General features: G+C 38.5%; 1 protein-coding gene across 2 annotated transcripts in view; it reads right to left on the reverse strand.

The window, feature by feature from the left end:
* Positions 1-25,685, reverse strand: part of HTR1F (5-hydroxytryptamine receptor 1F) — a 182,938-nt gene that overhangs the window by 8,332 nt on the left and 148,921 nt on the right. The window contains exons 2-3 of one of the 2 annotated variants that reach the window (XM_060770547.2): positions 16,148-16,287; positions 11,217-11,295 (exon numbers count right to left, since the gene is read on the reverse strand). The gene's annotated coding sequence lies outside the window, so the exon portion shown is untranslated. The remainder of the gene's footprint in view (positions 1-11,216; positions 11,296-16,147; positions 16,288-25,685) is intronic. The other variant, XM_060770548.2, reaches the window with a different exon arrangement.

Here is a 25,685-nt window from a genome sequence, read left to right on the forward strand (position 1 = left end):
ATATTGAAGGAGGAGGGTGAGTGCTTTATGTAATGGGTGGGAATATTCAGGAGCAGGCATGTAGCCAGGGGGGGGGGGGGCTCGGGGGGCTTCAGCCCCCCCCGAAATTCTCATGGTGGTTCGCGAAAAGGCCTTACTGGTGCATTATTTAAACTGTTATGTTTATTAATATCATGATTTGATCATCATACTCAATATATCCCATATGTATGGGGGTATTGGGGTAATGATACAAAAGGTTTGCTAGGCTAGACCCTCTTTCACTCAGACTCAGCCCCCCCCCCGAAACTCAGCCCCCCCCGAAACCCCCCCTGAAAATTTTTTAGCCCCCCCCCCGAAACGAAATCCTGGCTACGGGCCTGTTCAGGAGCCACCAAAGTGGGCTCTAGGGGGCTGAATGAGGCCCATGGCATACCTAGACATGGACAACCTTTGGCCCTCTGAGTGTTTTAAACTACAACTCCCACAATTCCCAAGAACCTACCAACTGTTAGGAATTGTGGGAGTTATAGTCCAAAACACCTGGAGGGCCAAAGTTTGCTCATGCCTGACCTACACTGTGCCCACAAGATTGCTTTGAACTTAGACAGATGAAGAACCCGAAGAAGTGGAATGATGAGGGCCAAGAACTCTCAAAGACATGATGGGTTATTCCTAATGAGACTTTAAATGAGACTATAACAAGGCATTGCTATTCAGTGAGGCTTTTAGAGGTAGAGTATACATTACTCAAAATTCTGAAATATGAAAGACCCCAAAATCCAAATTGTCCACATGGGTAGCTAAGATAGTGATAGCATTGGTTCAACAGACACAAACTTGCTTCATGAACAAAATTATTTTAAATATACTGTATATAATTACCTTCAGCTATATGTACAATGTGTATAGCAAGCTTAAATCAATTTATTTATTCATTTATATACCACTTTTCTCACCCTGGGGGGGGGGGGACTCCTCCTCCTCCTCCTCAAAGCAGTTCACATCAAATAAATGGCAAAAATTCAGTGCCTCGCATACAATAAAAGCACATCTAAAACAGTAGCATATAACTATAAATTAAACCATTAAAAAACTAAACCATCAAACAAACTGAAAACATTTTAGCATTGCACTGATCCCAAGGTTGTCATCCATCTGCTACATTATTGTTGTCACTCACCAAATGCTTGTTTGCATAACCAAGTTTTTAGTTGTTTTCTAAATACTATGAAGGAGGGGGCCAATATAATGTTGCTAGGGAGGGAGTTCCACAGCTGAGGGGCTACCACCGAGAAGGCCCTGTTTCTCATCCCCACCAACCATACCTGCGACAGCGGTGGGACCGAGAGCAGGACCTCCCTGGCTGATTTTAATGCTCTAACTGGCTCATAAGGGAGATGTGTTCAGATAGGTAAGCTGGACTTGAACTGTTAAGGAATATATAAGCTAAAGCCAGCACTTTGTATTCTGCTCGGTAGCAAACTGGCAGCCAGTGGAGCTGACCCAACAGGTACGCTGTACGCCGCACGCTGCTCCGGTGAGCAATCTGGCTGCCGCCCATTGGACCATTTGAAGCTTCCAAACAGTCTTCAAAGGCAACCCTAATGAAGAGTGTGTTGCAGTAGTGTATTCAGGATGTAACTAGAACGTGGACTACCATGGCCAAGTCTGACTTCATGTTTAGACTTGGGTCCCATATCCAAGAGACCTCATTATGCATGTATTTGCAAATAAATGCCTTCCTATATATATATATATATATATATATATATATATTCAAAATCCCAAACACTTCTGGTACATTAATACTCAATCTATATCCTACAAGTGCTACAAACATGGAAATCAAGGTGCTTAAATGCCCCTTTCTTCTACCTATTTTCTATCACTTTATTTTCCAGTACTTTATTGTCCCTATTTTTAGCCATTAAAAACATATTGAAGAGAAAATGACAAAATGTGTCATGGTTGGTGGTGCTGCCTCTGTGGAAGCACCTTGAGCTTTTTGTTGGATGTTAATATACAATCGGTTTTCAAAGGACATGTTGTTGTTGCTGTCACCACTGAGATGCTTGTAGCAGCACTGTGGTCTGTGGGTTACAAAGAGTGTTACAGAGGAGAGCTGAAGCAGCTACAGTGTAGGACAATGAGTTCTTGTATTATATCTTAAATAGTTGTTTATTACAGCCATCAATATATTATATGACCATAATAGAGAAGCTGCTAGAAATGGTCTCCTTGCAGTTTTATGAACTGATTTGTGTTTTTATAGTACTGGCTCCACATAGCCATTTGTCTGAGACTTTAAACAAATCTTGGCTGAAATGCCTGCCTTCTTAGCAAGGCAAAGGATTGCTGGCAGGTTTGATGTCTACACACCTGTTCTAAGGATGGTTGGGTTGATGTGTCCTCTTAAAATTTTATATGACAGTAAAAGATTCAGGGGTTACAATGGGGAACACTTTACAGAAGACCTGGAAATCCCGAAAGAATATAGATGTTACCAGGGATAAACACTGCCAGCTGGTTTCCTAAATCCTCATGGGACTTTCTATTTGAAGCAGGCAAGGTTACATTACCTTCAAGCAATTCATATTATAAATTGAAATTTATAATGACAGGAAAGAACCATAGCCACACATATCTAGGTACTTTGGAACAGCCCAGAGGATGTCTTGATAGAGGATGCCTTTTGCACTGATATCAAAGTACTACCTACTTGATCATCTTCCATACATTTCAACATACAGTATCTTTTTTCCAGTAGCACATAGTTGCACCAACCAAATATGCTAGCATCCGTACTGCCCTGAAAATGATAGCATATTGGGCTGATACAACTACAAGTTATTGGAATCTCATTAAAAAATACCTCATTGAAAAAAACAAACAAAAGAAAATGACCCCAGAACCCATCAGCTTGGTATCCTCATGACAGTGGAAGCATTTGTCAGTCTAGGCTAGGCAAATAAAATCCCACATTTTCTGCTTTGAACTGGAATATATGTCAGTGTGGACTCAGATACCCCAGTTCAGAGCAGATATTGTGGGGTTTTCTGCCTTGATATTCGGGGTTATACGGCAGTGTGGAAGGGCCCAAAGTCAATAACTGTTAAAATGTAAAAAAGCTGTGTGCTTGTAATATGTGCAGACGAAACCATGTGATTCGAAGTGTCATTGAAATTGGGTCATAATGACAGCTCTGACCAGAGCAGAGAGAAGGTTCAAAAATGTAAATTAGCATAGTTTTACCCTTGTAGGTATATGGATACAGTACATGGAGGCTGGACTGGGGAAAATGTTTTTGTGGTTATAGCTAACAACAGGTTAAAAAAAATCATCTGGGGGCACATCAATTTTTTTTAAATGATTTTTATTAAGTATTTTATAAAACAAGACAACGAAAGAGGGGGAACAATAAGAAGAAGATAGAAAAGTAGGAAAAAGGGAAAAAAAAGAACAAAAAAAAAACTAAACTAAAAAAGACTAAACTAACCTAAACTATTCTAAAATGACTTCCACTCCAACATCAGGATCTTTTCCGTCAACTTCTTCTACTCTTGTCTATTCTTATCCTCTATATTTATCTAAATTTCTTTTCATAATCATAAAAAGAAGTCCAATCTGTTCTCTTTAGCGGTTTCCCGGTATTTCTTCTCATTAAAAATGTCAATTCGTCCATGTCTCTAATTTCTTTGACTTTCTCCAACCATTCTTCAACAGTCGGTATCTGTTCATTTTTCCAAAATTTGGCAAAAATAATTCTTGCCGCAGTAGTAAAATACGTAAGTAGTTTATCTTCATTTTCCTCTACTTTAAGATCAGAGTCCGTAAATCCTAGTAAATAATATTCAGGTTTCTTTTTAAACCTTCTCTTCAATATCTTTTGTATTTCTTCATGTATAGATGCCCAGAACTTAGTTGTTTCTTTGCACGTCCACCACATGTGGAAGAATGTGCCCGTTTGTTCTCCACATTTCCAACACTTATCTGAGACATTTGGGTACATATGGCTTAGTTTGTTCGGAGTCAAATACCATCTATAAAACATTTTGTACCAGTTTTCCTTCAAATCCATGGCATAAGTATATTTCAACTTTTTATTCCACATTTGTTCCCATTCTCTAAATTGAATGGGCCGTCTTAAATTTTCGGCCCATTTAATCATACAGTTTTTAACCTGTTCCTTTTCCGTTTGCCATTGGATCAATTTATTGTAAAGAGTTGTGACTACTTTCTTCTCAGTTTTTAAAACTTTATCCCATGTGTTTTCTTCCCAGTCAAATCCAATTTTTTGATCTTGTTTAAAGTGCTCTTTAATTTGAAGATAATGTAACCAGGTTATATTTCCGAACGTATTCTTAAGTTGTTCAAACGATTTGATCTTCATTTCCCCTTTCAACAGAATATCCTTGTATCTTGGCCAAATCCTCCATCCTAAGAGTCTTCTTTGATGGGCCTCCATCGCCGAGACCCAAAGAGGTGTAGCTTTATAAAAGAGGGCTTTGTATCTTAACCATGTCCTCAATAGGGAGGCTCGCACGAAATGATTTCCAAAATTTTTTTCCTTAGTTTCTCTATTATACCACACATAAGCGTGCCAGCCTACCCTCAGGTCATGGCCCTCTAAATTTAAGCACTTTTCCTTGTTCAAATTCATCCAATCTCTTATCCATGATAGAGCACATGCCTCATGATAAGTTTTCAAGTCTGGGAATCCCAGACCTCCTCTCGTTTTTTTATCAATTAAGTTTATGTAATTAATTCTTGGCCTTTTCCCTTTCCAAATGAATTTAAGTAGATCTTTCTTCCATTTTTAAATAAGGTTTGATTTCTTATTACCGGTATATTTTGGAATAGGAATATGAGTCTTGGAAGAACATTCATCTTTATTAATGATATTCTGCCCAGGAGTGATAGATTTAAGTAGTTCCATTTTTGTAAGTCCTTTTGAATTTTGTTCCAAACTATTTCGTAGTTATTCTTCAGAAGTTGGCAATTTCTCGCGGTAATCCAGACTCCTAAGTATTTAATTTTCTTTACACTCTCTATCCCCAATTGTTGTTGAATCTTTATTTGTCTCTCCTTTTTCACATTTTTAAATAACAGTTTTGTCTTCTTCATATTCATTTTGAATCCAGCCACTTTTCCAAATTGCTCTAATTTCATTATCCAATGTTGTAGGTTTTTATCTGGATCTTCAATTGTTCCTAATAAATCATCTGCAAATGCCCGTATTTTATATTCGAATTTGCCGATTTTCGTTCCTTTTATATTTTCATCTTCTCTAATTTTCTTCATTAGGATTTCCATGGCCATTATAAAAATCAGTGGGGATAATGGGCATCCTTGTCTAGTGCCCTTCGCGATTTCAAATTCTTGTGTCAATTGTCCATTTATTTTCACTTTAGCTTTTTGATAGTTATAAATAGCATTAATTGCATTGTTAAATTTTTCTCCCATATCCAATTCTTGTATTAATATCTTGAAAAAATCCCAATTTAAATTGTCAAAAGCTTTCTCGGCATCTATTGCTAAAATGGCGAATTCTTTTTGATGATTTGTCTCATAATATTCCAAAATATCAAGGACGTTGCGAATATTTTCTTTCATATGTCTATTTGGGAGAAAGCCCGTTTGTTCTTCTCCAATCCATTTATTAAGAAACACTTTTAGCCTTGTGGCCATAATATTTGCAAATATTTTGTAATCCGTATTTAAGAGAGAAATCGGCCTGTAATTTTTAATATCATTTTCCGGTAAGCCTTCCTTGTGAATCACTGTAATTTCCGCTTCTTTCCATGAGTCTGGAACTTTCCGATATTTCATCGCTTCATTTATGATAGTTTTAAATGTTGGGAGTAACTGTTGTTTAAAGGACTTATAAAATCCAGCCGTAAATCCATCCGGCCCTGGGGCTTTATCTCCATTCATTTTATTGATTGCTTTTTCTATTTCCTCCTCCGATATCTCTTTATTCAATTCTTCTCTATCCTAATCCGTTATTTTGTCTAATTTCATTTGGCCAATGTACTCCATAACTTCCTCTTTCTTTATTTTATCTTTTGTATATAATTGGATGTAAAATCTCCTGAATTCCTCTATAATTTCTTTATCAGTCCTCAAATCCTTATCCAATGTAGTTATTTTAGATATATGATTTATTTGTCTTTTTTTCCGGATTTGGTTCGCCAACCATTTACCAGGTTTATTTGCATTTTCAAAAGTCTGTTGTTTTAGGAACTTCAGTTGTATTGCCTGAGATTCTAACTCTGCATGGGTTTTCTCTTGTTTTAACACCAAAAGTTGCCTCTCTATTTTTTTCCTTGGTCTCTTTTTTAATTCTGCTTCCTTAATTGCTATTTCGGCCGCCAACTCATTTAACCTTTTATTTCTTTCCCTGTTTTTCCTTGCTCCTTGTTGTATAAAGTGTCCTCTCAGAACTGCTTTGAAAGCATCCCACACCACACGTGGGTCCGTTTCCTCCACTTTATTTATTTGCAAATAGTCTTGAATTATTTTGTTATAATATTCTTTATCCTGTTCTGTTTTTATTAGATTCTCGTTCAGTCTCCATCTCCTAGAATAGTTTTTATGGTTAATACAAATTTCTAAAGGGCAGTGATCTGACAGGTCTCGTGGTAAGATGTTAATTTCCTTTACTTTGGCGGAGAGTTTTCTAGTTATCCAGGCCATATCAATCCTGGACCAGGATTGGTGTCTATTCGAGAAGAATGTATAGTCTTTTTTATCTTTATTTCTAATTCTCCATATATCTTCTAAATCAAATTCTTTTTGCAACTCTATAAATTTTTGAGGGAGTTTCCCTTCCTTTATTTTCTTTTTCTTCGCATTTTTGTCTATTTGAGGGTCCATCACTCCATTGAAATCTCCTAACAAAATCAAATCATCAAATTCTGCTTCTTTTAATTTAGAGTTCAAAAATTCAACAAATTTTGTTTTTGGACCATTTGGTGCATAAATATTACATATCAATATTTTTGAGTCTCCAATTGTTATCTTTACTGCAATGCATCTTCCTTCCAGGTCTCTGAAAGCTAATTCTGATTCTATTGCTTCTTTTACGTAGGTTACTACTCCTCTTTTCTTCTTCTCATATGAGGAATGATATTCTTTTCCTAATTTTTTGTTTGGGAGGTGTGCAATATATTTATCACTGATATGCGTTTCCTGTAACGCTATTACGTCATAATCCAATTTCTTCAAGCTATTCCATACTTTCTTACGTTTCTGGGGGGAGTTCAAACCATTAATGTTATTTGAGAAACATTTTATTTGTCGTTCCATCATCTATTCGTTCCCATCCAGTCCCAATCCTATATCGCCAAAAGCCATTTCCGCTGTTCCAGTTGCCTGTTGTTCCACACTCTGATCTTCTTTTTCTTTTTCTTCTTTCCGTGGTGTCATTCTTGGTGTCGTTCTCTGTGGTTTGGGATCTTTCAATAAGTAGCTATAATCCTTTGGTGACTTATATCTTGCCTTTTTCTCTTTGATACCCTTTCTTGGGGTAGATAGTCTTCTTTCTTCATCTCCTTCCGCTTCGTCTCCTTCTTCTTCTTCTTCCTCTCCCATTTCTTCTTCTTCTCCCTGTTCTTTCATTAATTTATCATAGAACACTTTAGCCTTTTGCTCAGATGTTAGCCAGTGTCTTTCTTCATTATATGTCACCATTATTCCTTCTTTTCTCTCCCACCTGAATCTTATCTCTCTCTTTTTCAACTCTTCTGTAAGGAAAAAGTATTTTCTTCTTCTCACTAAGGTCATCTGGGGAAATTCTTTCAAAACTACGATTTTCTTTTCTTTGTAAAAGATTGGGTTTCTGTTACTTTTGTACAAAATGTCATCCCTCACCTTCTTCCTTGTAAATTTTACAATCACATCCCGTGCGGTTTTATTCCTCCTTGCATAGAATGAAGAAATCCTATAAACTTGATCCACCTCTTGTTCAAATTCATCCTCCTCGCATTCCATACAGCTTGCCAGCATTTTAATAACCAATGATCTTATGTCTTCTTTATCCTCCTCCACTATATTTCTGAATCTTAATTGGAAGTCCATTTGCATTTGCAGTAATCTCTCTTGTTCCCATTCCATTTTTTCCCTATGTTTATCCAGTCCTTTTATCTTCTGTGCCATTTCTAATTGTGTTCCCTCAATTTTCTCTTTAGAAACTTTTAATTCTTTCACCTCCCCATGTAGTTGCGATATGTCTTCTTTTATCTGGCCAAATTCTTGCTTTATTTCAGACTTCAAAACCTTGAATTCTTCTGTCATCTTTGTAATAATTCCCTCTTGTTTCTTATAATATTCTTCATGTTTAGCCTTAACCTCCTCTTTCAATTCCACTTTCAAAGCATCTTGTTTTTCCGAGATCTTTTTTATTTCTTTTAATAGATTGTCCATTTTTGGGTTTATATCCAGAGACCCCCTCCGGGATTCTGGTTTGCCTGGGGTTGCCATTTCTTTCAACTCGTCTGCTTCTCGTCCTCGAATTATCTGTTTTCGTCTGCTTCTCGTCCTGGTCCTTGGGGCCCTTCGTCTACTTCTCTTCCTCGCCTCGTCCGCGTCTCCTCACCTCAAGCGTCTGCTTCTCGTCCTCGGATCGTCTACTTCTCGTCCTCGATCTGTCTCCTCCTGCCCTCTACTTCTCTATCGGATTTTCGGGCTTTTCCCAATTTAATTCCAATTTATTTCCAATTTATTTCCAATTTTTCTCTAGCCGCTCTGTATCGGACTTTCTCTATGGTTTTCAAAATGGCGTCTTCCCTCCTTCCACCCCGTCACTTCCGCCCCTCTGTCCCTTCTATGCTTCTTCCGACCTTCTCGTCCGTCACTCTAATCTGCCTTCCGTTTCCGTTTCCGTCACTTCCGTCACTTCCTTCCCACCAACTCAGCCTACTTGTTTATAAAGAAGGCTGAAGATAGACACAACAATTATGGCGTCAAGGTCGGAGATATTATCAGTTTTCCACTTTCTTTTTAGATTTTCGGGGGGGGGGATGCGAAAGGGGGCTATCACTCCATCTTCGTCTTCATTTTCATCTACTTTAGCAGAGCGGCTTTTCCTCTAATTTTGCCTCTAATTTTGTTGATTTAAATTCATCAATTTAGATTGCCAATTTAAATTAAATTTTATTATAATATATATATATATATATATATATATTAATCAATCAGTCAGATATTACTACCGAGAGACCAGAGACCGAAAATGCGATCTCTTCCTCTTTAAATCCTGCAGCTTCTTTTCTTCTTATCTCCTTCTCTCTCTTTACTCCCCCAAGCCCTTACGGCTTGGCTATTTCTCCTTCTTTAAAAGTGTGGGACTAGTCCCGTTACCTGTTGCTGGGGTCTTTCTTGCTTCTCCACCCAATCTGGGCTTTCTTTGTTTCAACTTCTTCTAATTTGTGAATGGATCAGCGGCGGTTGAACGGACCTTGCGGTTCGATCCTCGTGGGGCGGCTCGCTTTCCCCTGTGTTGCTCGGACCCACTCGACCTCTCCTCCTTGAGGGGGGGGGAGATCTTTGGGGTCTCAAGCCCACACTGGGATTTGCGGCACCTTTGCAAACTCAATCCGGCAAAGGGGGGAGAATTCAGCTCAACCCAGCCGCCACAACACAGGTCCTCGCTGGGAGCTCACTCTCAGCGAGGCAGTCCCATTGCCATGTCCACCGGAAGTCCCTGGGGGGGGGGGGCACATCAATTTGACCAAGATCGAAGCCTTCCAACTTAAGCAGCTATGCACCCTCCTGGGCCTTTCCAGAACAACACTGATGGTGGCAGTAAGGGCGGAACTAGGAACGCCCCCAGTAAAAGCCAAATGCTAATGAGACAATTCAATTACTGGTCAAAAATAAACCAGATCAATCCCAGTAGACTTCTACACCTAGGTTTAGAGGACCAAGTCCAGCGTCACCAAAGTCATCATGGATAGTGGTTCTAAATAATGAGCTGGCTAAAATCAGCCTGCCTTTACAATTTCTGAAACATCTAGGACCTAAGGCAAAACATATGCTCATGCAACACACTCAAGATATCTATGCTCAACTGGACCTAGCAAGCATAGGTAGGTCTTCTGCCACAAGGTTTTGAGCTTCCCACAAAAGAAATATTCATTTAGAACACTATCTGACTATTCCACTTCTGTTACCCTTAAGAAGAATATATACTAGGGCTAGGTTTGAACAACTCAGTATTATGATGCAATCCGGGCATTACGGTAACATCCCAAGAAGTGAGAGATTCTGTATATGGGGAGAACAAATAGTGGAAGATATTGAACATTTCTTAATTGACTGTCCAGCATATGCTGAACTGCGATACTGATATTTACATGCAATATTATCCAACTGCAGGTCCCCCAACTGAAATGATCTTCTGATATTCTCTTGCAAGGACAAGAAAGAAACACCATAATCAGATTAAGCCTTTTTATTCTGAAAGCTATCAAGAAAAGAGGACATTTCCTGAAAGAAGACCAGGACAATAAGACTCTGACTGTAAATAGAAGGTCAGCTGCTGTCCTCTCCTTTTTGCCTTGTATTTTATTTGTGTTGTATTTTGAAATGGTCACATGACTAGTCAAATAAATAATGTATTATTACTGAAACACTGCACGAAATTATTATAGACAAGGAAATCTGAGTCACCCCCTCTGATGGTATTGCCTAGTGTGGTTCTCAAGCTTGTACTTCCTTAGTGTCTCACTGGCTTGATGAAAACATATGAAATAGTACCTCTTCTTCCTCCCATCTGTTGAGGCTGAGTAAACTGACAGTGAAATCTTACTGATTTGAGCAGACTGCTCCCTTGTACTTAAGGACAGCAGGCTATCTAGGAGAGTCCAGTGGTGGGTGGCAAGAACAAGAAAAGCCACAGCATTTGTGCCCTCCCAAAAGACAAGAAAAGCCACAGCATTTGTGCCCACCAGAGAAGATATCTTTTACCTGAGTCAGTTGTCTCATCCTACCAAATGATAAAACTGGGTTGGTTGAAACCTTAGTCTCTTGAAACACAAAGTGGTAGATTATCTGTGCAAGTTCTTTCTACTCATTTCTGGCCTATTCTCTTTTTCATGAAGATAGACAATGTGGAGATCAGAGTGCCAGGTAGAGTTCAAAAGGCTACTGTTGTTTCTTTTTCAAGTAGTAATTGGTCACTGAATCAATAAAAAGAAAACTTTAGGTCACTCCATAAATCATTACTTTCTTACATTCTGTTCTTCTCACTTTCCAGAGGTAGTTGGGGATATTGTGGGTTGGCTTGTTTCCCCAACTCCTTTACACAGAACCCTTTGAAAAAACAAGTTGAAAGGATAGGTATTAAAGTGGGCATTTTCAAACATCACAATGGAGCAGATAAAACAAATAAATATGCAAAATCCTTAGTTTGGTTGGCAGCAGGAGGAAAGGGGATAAACACAAAACAATTATGGGAATAATGGTGTTTTCTGTTGCAACCCTGACTGTTTTCCTTAACTCATTATTGGCACCTAGAAACACATTTAGGAAGGTGTGTATTCTACCTGTCACATTGAAGTTAATGCTCAAGAGATTGTTCATAAAGAACAGCTATTTGATGTGTGAAATGTACTCATTAATTGGTTCAGCTAAACATTATATTGTTTCAGCTAAAGCAATGCCTCATTTGGATTGTTTTACAAAAATGCCACACGTTCTTTGCCGTTAAAAAAAGAAAGAAAGAAAAGTATAATCTTCACAGAAATCTGCTATTATTGGTGAATAAATGTCGTCTATCAATAGCAGTTAGGAATGATAGCTAAATTGGACCTCTGTGTTGAGAGGTATGAAAACACTGATGCACAAAATAAACAACAGGTTGCGGAAGTTTCCTGAATCACAATTATTATACCTTAACATATCTTTTCCTTCTAACTCCACAACTGTGAACCTAACCCATATGACCTCTGACACCCCTCAATATGGATCATGTAATTAACCAGCTACCTATATGTATTGTTTCACTAAATCCTCTTTATGGCAGTCATCAAATCTATTTTTGTCGTCTTTTCCAGATACCCAAGTGCCAACCTCCATTTGTTTGTGAATTCTTCATTATTTCCTCCTCTATTACTGTTTGTCAGTTTGGCCATTTGTATATAATCTACTAATTTACCTCTCTAGTCTTTAATAGTGAACTCTATTTTCCCCTTCCATATTTAAGCTATTATTAGTCTCGCAGCAACAAAGCAATATTGACAACAAAGCAATATTGACAACTTTCATAATCTCTTGCACTGATACATCTTCTAAATAGTCCTAATAAGCACATTTCTGGGTTTTGTTTGACCTTTTTGTTGATCATATTGTTGTTTCTTTCACCACTTTTTTCCAGAATTCTTGAACTATGTTACAGGTCCACCATACGTGGAAAAAAAATATCCCTTCACCTTCTTACATCTCCAGCAAGCCCTTCATCCGGTTTTCTCTATTTCGGCCAGTAACTCTGCAGTTATGTAAGTTCTATAAAACATTTTAAACATGTTTTCTCTAACTCAGCCTGCCACTGAACATTTAAACCTCTTTTCCCCAAGATGTTCCAAATCTTCTAAGTCAGTATTTCTACCTAAATCTTTAGTGGGTGGTCTACTAAGTTATATATTTATAGAGCCTGGAGATTAGGCCTTTGTTGTCCTTCCTGAAGATACATTCTAACTCTGATATTTTAGAAGCAAATCCTACCTTTATGTCCTTCCTAAATCTGTCATGCAGTTGGAAGAAGCTGAACCAATCTTTTATCCCAGATTATTCTCTACCCTTAAGTGTCCATTGCCCTTTCTCTTTGACCAAATATTCCTTCTACCTTCCAGATTAAGTATGTGAAGCCAGTCTCAGGACTGCTTCCAGTGGACACAGCCATAAGGGGTTTTTTTTTTTTTGCTCTATTCGTGTACCTTTTCCATGTTGCTAAAAGATTGGCTTTTATTATATGTCCATTAAATTATTTATTCACCCTGTCGTTTTCATCCAATACATGCCATCCATATCTTGGATGGCCCTCTGACTTACCAGCACTTTTTGAGAAAGAAGGCTAAAAATTTATTAAAACTACAGTTTCCATTATCCCATAGCATTGAGGTGTGCAATGCAGATCTACCCAAGCAGTAGATTTTTGATGTTGTGAAATATCAGGAAATCAGTATTTTGCTTGCTATTATACATTTTACTCTCTGCTTCACCAAAACACACATTTTGATGATGTGAAGCACGCAGTATCATATGCTACCAAGGTTGCAAATAGGTTGAGGCTGAACCTGCTTGGTACTATGGGATCTGGCTAAATGAGAATTAACTTATTATATTTATTTATTTATTTACGATATTTCTATCCCACCTTTCTCAAGCCCGAAGGCAACTCAAGGCGGCTTACAAATTGTCAGCAATTCAATGCCATAACAATCCACAACATACAATTAAAACAACATTATAAAATCCATACAAAACCCACAAAATTATATAATTAATTAAATAATAAATAAATAAATAAAACATATAATAACCAATATCTTCCTGTTAATCTCATTTTCCAGTAGCATCATGTAAGCCATTCCATGTTTCAATCTTACATAATTCTGGGAATTATAGAGTAAGAATCCATTCTCCACATACGTCCCAATAAAGATAAATGATATAAACATTTTGCACATCTAGGGTGGGAAAAGTGTGTGTGAGAGAGAATAAGTAAGGAAAGAGAAATATTTCTGAACTGAGATTTATCTTCTCAGCAGAAGTACCTTGAGCAATACCTGGTGTCTTTATAAATATTAAAGGAAAAGTGACAAACTGACAAACAAATCCTGCTTCATTTTATTGTTTTACATTTACTTTTATGTTGTGAAGAACAAGTTTTACCTTTTACAGATGGTGACAAAAAACTCTTAACAATAATTCATTTAAAGAATGTTTTATACAAACTAAATAGAATAATTCATTATTTTTTTCTCTAAGCAAAATCTCTAGCAGTCTGGACCAGCATTTATTTCTTTTGATTTTTCATTTGCCAAAGGACAAACACATCTGTAGATAGGAACAAAGAAGCTAATATAGAGCCCATAGCTAGTGTCAGTGATATCCTTCTGGATATGTACACAAAAAATAACTATAAAGCTGCATGACTTCATCAACCAAACACATGCCCATCTACCATGAATAAGAAGAAAGGAAAAGAAATGTCTAATCCCAGAGTCTGCCCTGGTCAGCCAGCGAGGGTGCCATTATGGTAATCACTGATTTCACTAATAGTACAGGTATAATTCACAACTCACTTTATTTAATACTTCTAGATAACTCTCAGTCTTCACTGATATGTTATAGGACTCTAATGGCAATTCAGTATTCAGTATTCAGAGATGGAGCTCCCAGTGGCGCAGTGGGTTAAAGTGCAGGCAGGACTGAAGGTCGCAGGTTTGAATCCGGGAAGAGGCGGATGAGCTCCCTCTATCAGCTCCGGCTCCTCATGTGGGGACATGGGAGAAGCCTCCCACAAGGATGATAAAACATCAAAAATCATCTGGGCGTCCCCTGGGCAACGTCCTTGCAGACGGCCAATTCTCTCACAACAGGACACTCCTGACATGACAAAAAAAAAAAGTATTCAGAGGCATAGCTACTTTCAGCCACTGGGCCACTAGAATATGTAGTGTGCAGTATGTCTTAGAAGCACTTGAGGCAATTATTTCCTTTTTCATTCCATATATTTGTTCAGTCACCAAAAGCATTTAGGTGCATTACTGCCAATCTTGTGCAGATGGAAGGAGGCAAAGACTCCCATTAGGCTGGGTATGTAGCAATTCTCCATGACTCAGATGTCACCAATTGGAGCCCTTTCTCCTGCACTTGTCGAGGGGGGGGGGGGGGCGGGCGGCGGGGGGAGGTTAATATCTCATTTGAGAAGCTGGGCACTTTGAGCTATATATTGATATTTTTGTTTCCACAATTTTTTCTTTGGATAAATCCAAGTGGCATCTTTGGAACTGCATTTGGATGAAGGGAGCTAAAGGAAACTGCCCCTGACAGTGAGTGCCATCAGCTGGCATTATATATGTTTGTTTATATATTTTTTGGTGTGACAGTAGACTCATTTTATATCAGATGTAAAATATTTTATGCCTTGAATCTAGTTATCAGGGACAAATGGGATGCCTCATATTCTGAATCACTTGAAATTTTGAGAGCACTGGCCACACTCTCAAGAAACAAATCCTTGAGCATTTAGTATCCAGTAACCAGGCCTTATGCAATAAGAAGGATCTGTCTGGGGGAACCACAGCTTCTTTAAAAAAAATCACAGAGAACCTGTCAAAAAATAGTTGTCCATGGTGATTGGCAGCTTTTAGTCAGATTGGTCAGAAAATCTACTTTGGGTTCTAGCCAAAAATTTTAAACCATTGTCTAATGTGCCATACACTGGCCCATACAGGTTCAAGCAATTTGAACATATCATTGGAAATCTATAATGTGAAGCTTATATGACACAGCAAATAGCAGGTGCAGCAGGACAATAGCATCTTTGGCTTAGACTTATCATAGGATGTCTCTCCTCTCTCTGTTTTTCTGGTGACATACATCCTTCAAGAAATGCAAAAAAAATTATACCTGTTGATGCCTTTCTCTTGTGAAAGATACTTCCTGCAGTCTTCCAGCAGGAGAACAACAGAAAGGGAATGGCATTCTGTGATAAGTCTTCTGTTACCTGCTGTAATTGCAATCCACTTGCTTTGTGTAATAAAGTCCTTGGAGTAGATTTCTCACCACACTAACATGGGAACTACCAGTTTCCACTGATCACTTCACAGGGCTTTTTGACATTAGAAGCCCAACAGCTGGAGTAACCTTCAATACCACTATGACACCTTTAAGATGATAAAATATATCCCAGTAGTAGATGGGCCTCTAGTACTTGCTGCACCCAGTGCAGCTCTTTGGAAATCATGAAGCTAAGTTCCTGTGCACTGTCTGACCCCCCCCCCCCCTTTTAAAACCTTCCTGCCATTGATGTTTGCTGGGAATTTTGATGTAACCTCCATCCTCTCAACAAATAAAGAAATCATCTCAAAGCTCTGTGCATTTATTATAGTAAAAACTGACAAACACCATAATTAAGCAAAGTGTTTTCTGATCAAACCTTCTCCTGATGCTCCATACATCAAGGTAGACATCAAGATCCTGTATGAAGTGATTCTGGTTCCAGTCTCAACACAGTTGTCACTTTTATTTGCATATATTTCTAGCTTGATGGGCTGTGGTTGCTTTTTATTTGCCATCCTGTAAAAAAAAAGAGAAAGAGTTTTCAGTTAAAAATAAAAACAATAATGTGAATGCAATTTTCCTGCTTCTTGGCAGGGGGGTTGGACTGGATGGCCCATGAGGTCTCTTCCAACTCTATGATTCTGTGATTCTAACAGTTGGAAATGAAATTTTGGGAATTTCTTTACAGTTTCTTTACAGTCTTTTATTTTCCGTTAATCCTCTGTGTCCATGGATTTAACCATTCATGGTCTGAATATATATATATATATATATATATATATATATATATATATATATATTCAACTGCTGCAAGATTTTTTTTTTCCATTTTGGAATTTTGGGACAAAGCCATTTTGTGCAAAAATGGAGTTTTTATGCACTAAATGAACATCTTAGCAATGACCACAGTGTGTTTTGCATAGAAATTTGCTTTTGCACCTAGCATCTCTGTACAAACCACCATGCTTTTGCACAGATGATAGACCCCAAATGTGAAAAACTATAGAAATGCAAGCCCCCCCCCCCATAAAAAAACCCAAACAAAAACCCACAACACCTCATAATTTCATTCACTGTGAAGAAGGTTTTTGAAAATCTTGTTCTTGCATGGGAGAATGCAAGAGAAGTATTACCGTCAACCTCATGCATAAGTCAAGGGCAGGTTTTGAAGCCAAAATTATGGATTTTATTATGACCAGTGGATAAGTCAAGGGGTGGCCTCAGGGGGTAACTGTCCTTGGCTCCTGTTGGTGCCATTTTCCCACCCAGGCATTACAAAAGACCAGAAGTGATGCTACTGCAAAGAGAGTAGAGGAGATCAATGTTCCTTTTTAGGTTCTTCTGGGTGTCATATCCTGCTCTCAGGACTCAGATAGCAAAGGGGAAGAGCAGGTGGAGTCTGAGAGTAGAGGATAACTGCCAGCCACTCAACTTGGTGAAGGACATTCCAATGGATGAACCTGAAAGTAACAGCTCTCAACAGCCTCAAGACAAAAGCAGAGATATCTACCTTGCTGGAACACCAACAACAAAGGGGGGTTTCAGAAGATCTTGACAACTTTATAACAAATGCTTGGCAATTAAAGAACAGCCGAGAAACTGGGCTATAAATCTAGCAACTCTACTCCAACTATATATTGCTGACAACTGACCTGCAAAGCTCAGCTTCATGCCTCTGGCTCCTGTTCTCTGTGTAATTTGGCTTTGGCTCTGATATCTTTCTCTTGGATCACCCAGACAGATTTCTTGATTTATTTTCTTGTTTTGAACGCAGACCGTTTGACTACATATCAGCTTTTGCTTCTTCTGCTTCTCCAGTAACTTTTGTTTTGGACTTTCAAAGAAAAGGAAAGACCAGATTTCTGCTACTATTTATTGCTTATCTTTTGAAACAACCTGCTACCTTTCAGAATAGGACACTGGGATAGGCTAAGCTCTGCCATTTGCTACTTTATTCAGAGAAGGGAATGTTTCAATGTACAGTACTTACACTGACTTGTGGCAGAGCTGATTCATTTTTTTGGGGGGGTTATTTTTAAAAATATTTTTTTTTATTTATACATAGATATATACAGTACATTACTGGTCTAAAATACTCTGTTAGTTAGACATTGTGGTACTAAGCATCTATTTCTATATTTGGAGTACAGGGCAATAGATCTGTCATTCTGTGTTTAGAGGGATATATAAAAAAAAGCTATAGTTCATTTTCTAAGTTTTTGGAAAGCACAGCAATCCTGTACTACTCAATATCCTCGAGTATAAGCTGATCTGCATATAAGCCAAGGCATCTAATTTTACCACAAAAACCTGGGAAAACGTATTAACTTGACTATAAGCCGGGGGTGGGGGGAAATGCAGTAGCTACTGGTAAATTTCAAAATAAAAATAGATACCAATAAAATTACCTTAATTGAGGTATCAATAGGTTAAATGTTTTTGAATATTTGTATAAAATTGTAATTTAAGATAAGACTGTCCAACTCTGGTTAAACCATTATTCTAACCTTCTTTAATGTAAATGTGCTTACATATCCTTTCAATAATAATAAAGAGAGTAAAAGAATAAATGTAATAATAATAGAGTAAAATCATAAATGTAATAATAATAATAATAATAATAATAATAATAATAATAGAGTAGAATAATAAATAAGCTTGACTTGAGTTTAAACCAAGGGGGACTTTTTCATCCTACATAAGGGCTGAAAAACTCGGCTTATACTAGAATATATACGGTAAGTAACTGGAATCTAGGTTTTTCTGTGAGTATGCACATGAGTACTGAAGATTCCTTCAGCTATTTATTTAGTGTTTTACAAATGTGCTAGAAAAATGTTGTTGCTTGAACTTTACAATATAAAGTAGTTCAAGCTATTTAACAGAAGAGAAAACTGGATGCCTTTGTTTCTTGCCAGTAATATAGCAAATTACTTCTTTAAAATGCAGACTATACAAATCGCTGTATTTTTTTCCATTTCAAAATGAGCAGCCTGCATTTTCAAAGCATGTAATGAAAGACATTTTGTTTGCTTTGTTTTCTTTCCAGGAGAGTATTACTGAAATAAAGCTGATTTCCTAAGTGTTTCTTATTCCAGTGTGTAAAACATCAGTGTACAGGTACGTTTGTTCCCCTGTGATATCATATATTTTATTTAAGGGCACATTTTTAAGAAATCCAAATGCAATGAACAACAAAATAAAGCAAAAACAATGGCTTCACTTTTTAAAAAAAACAAATAAACAACCCAATGTTTTTTTAAATAGGAAAACAATGAAAACATTGATTGAAAACTTTTAATTAAAAACCAGAAGTCACTGACAACATTAACACAATCTGTAAAATAATCAAGGGCATTAGGGAAAACATTTCTTTACCTGGTGACACAAATACCTAAAGTTCGGAAAAAGGTTAGTTCTGTTGGAGCATGCAAGGAATCAGTGAGTGTGTGTGTGTTAACTGTAAAATAAGATGCATGAAGCTGATTGGTCAGGCAATGCCCAGGGAGCAGGCTGAGCCTGGGACTTTTTATTACTGTTACGGTTTTGTTCAGGCTTGAGCAATGCAGGTGCAGAGAGACACAGATTTTGGAGCATGTTCTCACTTCATGAGCTGCTGAAGGAGTTTATCCATATGGACAAAGGAAGACCATTTTAAATCTCTCGTAAAAGGATATTTAGTGAGTTGATGCAACTGATCACATTGTGCATATATTGTTTTGGATTAAGAAGAGTAAACTACTTGTTCTTTACGGTTCACCTGTGTAGCATATTTTCTTTCTCTGGCAAGGCAGTGTGTGGGCTGATCAAATGTGAACTAAACATGGTGTTTTTTACATTACGCCACAAGTTCTTGGACCACAACTCCCAGAATCTGCCAATCTCTATTACCACAAGCTGAAGGATCCTGAGAATTGTTGTCTGGAAAATAAATATTTTTAAGGTTTGAAAACAGTCCATTTAATTCCACTGCTGGGTCATTCCAGATGATGAATAGTGAACTTGTGCATCTAAGCAGGATATCTTCAGAAATCTCTTGAAAGTAGTTGTTGTCATTATTTTATGATTCCAAATCCTTTCTGACTTATGGCAAATCCAAGTTGACTCATATCACAGACTTTTCTTGGCATGACTTGTTTCGAAGGCTCTTGCAATCGCCTTCCTTTGAAGTTGAGAGAGTGTAGCATCTGGCCTTCTTCTCAGATTTGAAACCTTAAATAAATTGTTTCCTTCTTTTATTCCAAGACAGAAAATTGGCAGGAACCATCACTAATCGTATGCACCATCTAGAGGTCATATACTGTTTCTTTGGTTTTTATAAACAGGCTGAGAAATTGCCAATTGAAATATGTCTGGTCTGTAACGAAAATACTGTTGGGAGTGAAAAATAATGCTTATAAATCACTTTTCAGGCCATGTTTAGACATTTAAAAAGGGGTTTTGACAGAGTTCCTCCCCATTCACCAGTTTTATGCCAGTGCCTCATGAATGGTATAAGATTAATAAATGAGGGATAAAGACAAAAGAAAAAACAACACAATAATCAATGCAAACAGCTACCTTTTAACATTGCAGCGAGCAATGATAACAAATACCCTTCACACATGAATAGTAATGAGAATAAAATACTTTAAATAGTATTTCCAAGCTCTGGAAATGTAGGTATTTTTTAATAACATTTTTCTCTCTTGGGAGAAAGCGGGTGCACCTGCACTATAAAATGAATGTAGTTTGACACCACTTTAATGGCTATGGCTTAATGGTATGGAATCTTGGAATTTGTAGTTTAGTGAAACACCAGCACTCTTTGGTAGAGAAGGCTGTGAGTACTGGTTTGACTCAGTGCATGAGGAAACCTTAGAGGACTTACTTATCAACTGTGTTCTGAGAAAGACAAAGAGCAGGAGAGGAGATGCAGTTGCCAAGACTAACCACCTTGTCACACAGCTGCTGAGGTTGCTCTGCTTTGTAGAAGGGCATGGGAAACCCAGTACCCCATGCCCCACATCACCTGGCTCCAGCTGAGGGCAATCAGATAGGTGGAAGCATGAACTTGTGTGGTGCACATGGCTTCCCCCCATGCCTTGCAATGGCAACACGGGAACCCTCCCGTGCTAAATCGGCACATGCCACCAAATTTAGCCCCGTGTGATGAGGTGGCAAGGAGTACTTCCACAAATACTTCCAAATGTGGCTAAGGACCCCATCAGATGGGCAGGTAGAATGCGGAGGAAAGCAGAGAGAACCACCCCCTTTCGTTCCCTACCAACTTTCCCATCTGATGTGGTTTCCTGTCCTTTCCTTGTTCTTTCTTGGCTTCCTCATCATCTTCTTTAAAGAGGAGTTGGGTAGCATCTGATTTCTCCAAAACCACTCTGGGCTCCATTTTTCCATTACAGTTTAGACCAAGGAGGACACTGACTCTTATACATCTACTATATAAGCATTAGCACTGCTTCCTGGGAAGTTAAATGCAATGCTTGACATGATTTTTTTTGTCATGTGAGGAGCGACTTGAAAAACTGCAAGTTGCTTCTGGTGTGAGAGAATTGGTCGTCTGCAAGGACGTTGCGCAGGAGATGCCCGGATGTTTGGATGTTTTACCATCCTTGTGGGAGGCTTCTCTCATGTCCCCGTATGAGGAGCTGGAACTGATAGAGGAAGCTCATCTGCGCTCTCCCCATGATGTATGGGAGCAAGAGTTGTGTGAGCTAATCCAAACCTCAAACTCTCACACACAAGATACCTTTCTGCTTAGAGAAGATAGTGATTCCTTTGCTCTTTTCCTCTCCTTATAATGTTTAAATAATGATCCAGGGGAGTCCAATAACCCATTCTTCTTGGTTATAGCTACTCTCATATTTAAAATGGCCTCAAATACTTACTTTGGCTTATTCTTTCCTAGGATACAGTTTGTTCTTTTTCTTAAAGCACTTTACAGAACAATTCCATCAATACATACAAGCCATTAATTGCTGAACAGCAAGAACACAAGCTTTCATTATTTATGTTAAAAGGGCATGCCAGCATGGATTTGTTAACACTGCTTCCAACCTAAAATTGCAATTTCTGCCATTTCTAAATGTCTGTAGTACTGTGAATGCCTGCATGGTAAATTATTCTACCCATTGTAAATAAAATAGGATTAGGCGTTGAGGGCTGGGATTGAAAAGCGATTTGGTTACCCCTGCCAAGCACATAATCTGTACATAGTATCTACCTCACTATTACCTTATATTGACTAAAATGATATGTGGAAAATTTCCTATAGTTGTGCAGTCTACCTTGAAATGTGGTGGAGTCTTCTTTTCTGGAAGTTTTTAATCAGAAGCCGCCATCATTTGGGAGTACTTTGATTGTGTGTTCCTACATTGCTGGGTGGCCCTTTTGGGCTCCTTCAGCTCTACGATTCTAAATTAATATTTTGGCTATAATTCCCAGAATCCCCCAGCCATAATAATCACTATATTTTGAATTGATTCAAAAGAACCCACCCCCCTAAAGGATCCTTAGAAACAAACTGGATATTACAACAAGGCTATTCTGCAAGGGTCTATCTCAAGAATGTGGAGGAGGCTTGTTACTATCCACTATATTACTTGCATTTCACTGTTCCAAGCTTTGTAAATTACTTTAAGTAGGTCTAGCTGGTTCATTTTATGTCCTTTGTAAATATTTCCACACGCTCCCAATCTCCCAGTTTGTTAAGGACAATCTATTGGTCCATAGACAAGGGTTTATGGACCAATATAATGTTCTTGTTGTGGATGAGCAAAAAGGAGAGGAGAGCTGTTCTGCTGTTTCAGCATCTGTGTACAGAGATTGTGTTTAATGAAAGAGTAATTTAGTTACTCCTTCAAAGCCTGAATTAGCAATGAATTATCTTTTATTGTGAATCTAATTCCTCCCTGAGATAAATAAAGCATAACAATGCATGTCTTAATATGAGGCAGAGTGAAGTAGCTTCCTCAGCTAGCTGTTTGGTTGGGATATTAATCTTTGCATATTTTATTTTCCCACACAGAAGCATTCAGATGTTTTTTGCATACTGGGTATGATTATGAAAATGTTTAGAATTTTGTGGGACTCTTTGTGAAAAAAAGTAATTTGAACAAGCAATTGATTTTTGCACAGAGGTATTGTGCAGAAAACTGCATTTTGAGCAAAGTACACAAACCATGTTTTTCCATAAAAATGTTTTTTTTAGGCAAATTAGATTTTTTTGATTTACTAAATAATCCCAATATTAAAAAATAAAGAAAATATCCCATGTCAGTAGACACCCCCCGCCCCCAATGAGTTGTTGTACCATGTTTAGGCACTCTTAGTGAGGATGAGAAATCACATAGGTATTTTTTATAATTCTCCAAACAATTGGTTTGGAGAGTTGTGAAATGCCAGCATATTGTCATTTTCTTTAAAATAATGTAATTATAATTATTTATTTATTCATTTACTACATGTATATATACCGCTTTTCTCCCACTGAGGGAACTCAAAGTGGTTTCCAACATAATAAAGGCAAAATTCAATGCTGTACATACATCTGAAAACCAAAAGATAATACTTAGACAATATCAAATAACTATAAGTCAAAAACATAACCATATTAAAACATAAAATATCATTTGGACATAAAACGTAAAAATTAAGTATTGATAATACAATAACATTTATATTAAAACCACCCATAAACAACACAATTTAAAAACAGTTACTAAAATCACGCCATCCAAAATAAAACCCGTAGTCATTCCATTGGTATGTTCACTACTCCTTATTCTCTTATTGCACTAAGAAATTTGCTGTCCAAAAGCTTAGTCACATATTGCATTTTTAATACTAGATACTGGACCCAGAAACCAACAGGATGATTGTCTATGGTTACAATGTAGAGATCCCATAGCCTTCAACATTTCACAAATGCGTAACAGGACATGTGTGGCCAAGTAATGTCAGAGCTGGTAACAGACAGAAACAGCCAAGATGGCAAAATATATTAATAAGGAAGAATGCACAAGCAAGGGTTTGGGGTTTTTTTTTTGCCTGAATCTGTAGTGAAGGGCAAAAGATGGGCCCTTCTGACAACAAATGTGGGCCCACTCTGATGTCTTCGTGCTGATAGGGACTCCTTCCAGCCACCCTGAAGACCCTACTATTCAGCCATGCTGAACAGCCCCGAAGTCAAGGTCAGGATTTGATCTTTCACCAACATAGGTTAATCAGAGCCAGGCCCGTAGCGAGGGGGGGGGGGGGGGTTTAGGGGTTCAACCCCCCCCCCAAAATTTTTCAGGTTAAAAAAAATAAACCTGGTTTACTCATTAATTTTAACAGGTTTACTAATGAATTTGGTTAACTGGTTAACTTCCCCGCCCTCCATAGACCAGCACCCGGTGCGCCTCTGCTGCTGCCATCTCTGCCTCTCCTTTCCCCTCTCTCTCTTCTCTGAAGCAGCGCAGGGAGGGGCGTTCCTCCAGCTAGCCAATCGCCTTCGGCCTTGCGCCCCTTCCCAGCCTGATTGACAGGAGCAGGCGAAGAAGGCAGAGCCAGCCAAGGAGAGCCTGTCTCTTAAAGGGAACGCTCGTGATTCAATATATTTATTGTCTAGGGGCACCCTTAGAAAGGCATATATAAAGGGAACGCTCGTGATTCAATATATATATATATATTGAATCACGAGCGTTCCCTTTATATATGCCTTTCTAAGGGTGCCCCTAGACTTGTAGAATTGCTGCAGCTTGACATCCCTTTAAACTGAGCATTATGGGAGTTGTAGTTTTGCAAGGTCTTCAGCATGCACCACACTACAAGTTACCAGAATTCCATAGTGTTATTTATTTATCGTGCCAGGGAACCGAACAGTTGTGTTACATTTTTTACAGAACAAACAAACAAACAAACATACATACATACAAAAGACAGAGTTTGCAAACTTGGTAGTTGATTAAATGTCCTTTGACCAGTAGCTGGCCACTTGGAGTGCTTCTGGTGTTGCCACAAGGAGGTCCTCCATTGTGTATGTGGCAGGGCTCAGGTTGCATTGCAGCAGGTGGTCAGTGGTTTGCTCTTCTCCACACTCGCATGTTGTGGATTCCACTTTGTAGCCCCATTTCTGAAGGTTGGCTCTGCATCTCGTGGTGCCAGAGCGCAGTCTATTCAGCGCCTTCCAAGTCACCCAGTCCTCTGTGTGCCCAGGGGAGAGTCTCTCATTTGGTATCAGCCATCGATTGAGGCTCTGGGTTTGAGCTTGCCACTTTTGGACTCTCGCTTGCTGAGGTGTTCCAGCGAGTGTCTCTGTAGATCTTAGAAAACTATTTCTAGATTTAAGTCGTTGACGTGCTGGCTGACACCCAAACAAGGGATGAGCTGGAGATGTCTCTGCCTTGGTCTTTCACTATTGGCTGCTACTTCCCGGCGGATGTCAGGTGGTGCAATACCGGCTAAGCAGTGTAATTTCTCCAGTGGTTTAGGGTGCAGACACCCCATGATAATGGGGCATGTCTCATTAAGGGCCACATCCACTGTTTTAGTGTGGTGAGATGTGTTCCACACTGGGCATGCATACTCAGCAGCAAAGTAGCACAATGCAAGGGAAGATGTCTTCACTATATCTGGTTGTGATCCCCAGGTTGTGCCAGTCAGCTTTCGTATGATGTTGTTTCTAGCACCCACTTTTTGCTTGATGTTCAGGCAGTGCTTCTTGTAGGTAAGAGCACGGTCCAGAGTGACTCCCATGTACTTGGGTGCGCTGCAATGCTCCAGTGGGATTCCTTCCCAGGTGATCCTCAGAGCTCGGGATGCTTGTCTGTTTTTTGACATGAAAGGCACATGTCTGTGTTTTACATGGGATGGGGATCAGTTGGTTTTCCCTGTAATAGGCAGTTAGAGCACCTAGAGCTTCGGAGAGCTTGTGT

This window comes from Anolis sagrei, chromosome 3, assembly GCF_037176765.1.
Source record: "Anolis sagrei isolate rAnoSag1 chromosome 3, rAnoSag1.mat, whole genome shotgun sequence".
Lineage (NCBI taxonomy): Eukaryota > Metazoa > Chordata > Lepidosauria > Squamata > Dactyloidae > Anolis > Anolis sagrei.